Genomic DNA, 3995 nt, shown 5'->3' with positions numbered 1-3995 from the left:
GTTACTAGTATGGTAGTTGAAAATCATTTACCTTTTGAAAACCCGAGTCCTACTGCTAACAGATTTAAGTCAATTTAAATAAATCCCCAAATAAAAAAAATTAAAATGGCCTTATTACATAAAATTTACCTAAATAAAACTACCTTTACTAGAAATCAAAAAACAAAAAACATAAATAGTGGTGTGGCCATCTCCGAGTCCCTCGCAGCACCAACCCACCTAAGGATTACCTGTTCAGATAAGCAGAAAAGTGAGTTTATGGAAACTTAGTGTGTAATCCCTATTTATCAAATAGTAAATCATGCAGTGTAAATAGTCTGGGCCTTAGCCCATTAGCCTAATTCAGTACAGTATCAAAGATGCAAATAGAGACCCTACCCATCCATCCTCTACACTCCACTCCGTCCAACCCTGCACTCCGTGTGGGGATAAAATCGACCCACCCATCCCTACACTCCAGAATATAGCACCGATTGAGGCACCAAATAGTATATGCAGTAGAGCTGCCAGTAGTACACTTCCTCCAAATATATCAAACCCACCCCCATGAAACATGACATGCTATAATATATACGTGTATGTAAAATATCATGCTTGAATACAGTCAAATATAGCATAGGGGTATACCAGTCATTTTACCTCTAGGGGTATAACGGTTATTTCATCAGTATAGGGTCTAAGTGTACTTACCGACCCATCAGTAGGCCCATAGTCATCTTAGGAAATTATAAGAAAGATACTAAACCTCACTCCGGTAAGATTTTCGAGGACGAAAATCTCTGAAGGGGGGGAGAGTTGTAATAGCCCAAAATTGGGTCTAGTTGGAACAGAGGTTTCGGGACCACAAAATCTGAGATATAAATAATTATTTTATGATTATTTTGAGGTCTATGATATGATTTCATGATTGTGTAAAAATTTCGTGAAGAAATTCTATGCATAAAGTGCTTAATTCGAAGTTAGGGACTAAATTGAATAAGTTGCAAAACTTGCATTCTAGAAGATTCTAGTATGAAATTGATTTGAAATATTAATTAGGAGGTCTTAAATAGAAATTTGACCAATTTCTAAGTTATGTAAAAAAATTGGACATGGATGGAATTTTTGGAAAGTTTAGTAGTAAGGGTATTTTGGTCATTTAGGGGTAAAATGAATTAAAATACAAAATTAAAAGCCAATTTTGCTCATCTTCTTCACCATGGACGTGTATACCAAGGGATACTCCATGGCTAGGGTTTTCAAGCTTCCCAAGCTCAGTTGTAAGTCCGTTCTAACCCCGTTTTTCAAGTTCTTTACGTTTTTGGAGTCCCGGTAACTTGATTTAGCTTATGCTAGCAATAATTCAACCTAGGGTTCATATTTGGAAAAATACCCATAGGTAAAATTTGTGTATTCTGGTGTTTTATGATACAATATGAGGTTTTAAGTTATGTTAGACAACTTGTGCTACTCCGTTTTAAGTGAAAATGAGCAAAAGGGCTTAATTGGTAAAAATACCTAATAGTCATAAGTATATGTTAGAGTGAGAATTTGATGTTGCCATAGAATGGAAAAGTGATCATCATGTCATAAAACATAAGAATAAGGGATGAAGTTTAATTCCCGAGCCTAGGGGCAAAAGTGTAAATATGTAAAAGTTTAGGGGCAAAATTGTAATTTTTCCAAAGTTTGAGTTAAGGACTGTTTTGAGTAGTTCATTAATTAAATAAGTAAAATATGATGTTTTAGATCCCGGAAAACGAGATTCGAACCTAGAATGAGAGAAAAATCAAAAATTGGGAAAGTTGGTAAAATGGCCGTTTTAATATCAAGGTAAGTTCATATGTATAATAAGCATTAATTTATGCATGTTTCAATGTAAAATTGATATATTTACTATGATCTCCGAGGTGCTGAAAGTATGTAAGTTGGTATGATAATAATACAACAATAATGCTGTAATTTATATTTGAAAGTTAAATTTAGTGAATTAATTGAATTATGTTAAATTAAATGATTATGGTGCCAAGTTTATGAATTGATTTAAAAATATGTCTATGGTACATGAAGTGCATTGAATTATCATACATAAATGTGATTTCTATGATTATGGATATTATGGGAAATTGTAAGTTCATATGATTTTTAATAAGACAATGTGTAATTTAATGTTATTGCGTTGATATTAAATGAGATGTAAGTTTATATGTAAGTAATACCTCACTATTACTTGTATTATGATATTTTATAAAAATATTGGAAATATGTTTGTGGATAATTACTTGATTGGTGAAATTGTTGGAAAAGAGAGAGAAATCCCGGTTGAACCTTCGGAAAGATTGGATGATACAGATGGTATGTAGCTAGGTCACATGTATAGTGCTGAGTGCACATCATGTGTACAAGAGAGCTACAAGACATTATGATGTAGCTAGGTCGCATGGGTGATACTATGTGTACACCAAGTAGACAAGAGAGCTACGGGATATATGTAGCTAGGTCGCATGCGTGGTTCCAAGTGAAGGACACCATGTAGACAAGAGAGCTACGAGATAAACTGGCTAGGTCACATGGGTGGTACTAAGTGTTCACCATGTGTACAAGAGAGCCGAACTATATGATGGGTGGAGCTATGTGCTGAAACCACCAAGTATCGAGGATTGATCCGAAGTGTTCAACGGGAGACTCTCTATGTATTGCTTTGTGAGTTTTGTGATGAATAAGTGCAAGAACTTGGTTATGTGAATGATGTGTTCATTAAGTGACCAGGATGTGGTAAGGTTATAAACAAGTAAGTTATACATGAGGATGATTTTATGGTGACCTTGTGATCATGGGCCTATACTTTTGATGTATGAAATGTGGTGAAAATGATTTGTGATATGTATGTTAAAATGAGGTTAATACAAAGAAAGTGTGAAAGAGTGAATCAGCAATAAAACTGTTTTGGACAGTAGCAGTGACGTGATTTTGAAAAATCACCAAAAATAGTATAAATTGAATCAGAGACTGAATGAGATATCAAATTAAAGCTTAATGAGTCTATTTTCATATAAAATAAATATAGAAAGCAAAGGACTTCTATATTTTGATATATTTATGTTTTGTGAGACTGATTCAGAATGATTACGTGATCCCCTGTTCTGATTTTGGAAAATCACAAAAATTTGGAGAAAAATAATTAGAGGCTAAAAATTATATTTTTAAAATCCATAATGAGTCTATTTTCAAGATAAATCAACAAGAACATTATCTGAGTTCTGTACCGTGAGATAATTATTTTTTAGTGAAGAGATGTCAGAACTGTCAGAAAGTGAAACAGGGGAAATTTTAATTAATAAACTGTACTAATTGGCTAAACCAAAAATTATGAAAATTTTACGGTGGAAAGATATGTGAGTTTAGTTTCAGGGGAAATTTACGGATCTTAATTTGGAGCTCTGTAGCTCGAATTATAAATAATTAAGTGACTATGACTCATGTGGACAGTTTGATTGAACATTTATTAGTAAATTGTGAAATCGTACTTACAAGAATGCTATATACATTAAGGATGTGGAATGGAGAGGAGGAGGAGGAAAATAAATATATGTGAAATACATGGAAACTATGGTATATGAAATATTGATATAATGAAATAAATGATATGTGTTTATAAGAAAACAAAAACAGAATGTTATGTATCATGACATGTATATATATATATGACTAGTCTCAATGTAATGCTTGTTGGGTATGGAATTGAATTGAAATGTTACAGGCAAACATGTTATTCTGCGCATCTGAATTGTGGTATTTTATAAAGATATGATCTAGCTTTAAATATGAATGCTTGATGATTAAGCTGAAGATATTTGGTAAGATGATAATCTTGGTATAAATGTATAAGTGGTACTATAATAAACAAGGTAAAATGAGTATGAGAGACACATGTATGATGACATACAAATGATATGTTTGTGGTTTAATTGAGGATGTTTAATCATTAAATGAATACCATGTTATATGCTTTTGAT

Source organism: Gossypium hirsutum, chromosome A05 (genome assembly GCF_007990345.1).
Source record: "Gossypium hirsutum isolate 1008001.06 chromosome A05, Gossypium_hirsutum_v2.1, whole genome shotgun sequence".
In the NCBI taxonomy this organism is placed as follows: Eukaryota; Viridiplantae; Streptophyta; class Magnoliopsida; order Malvales; family Malvaceae; genus Gossypium; species Gossypium hirsutum.
Note: the sequence above shows the minus strand (reverse complement) of the source record.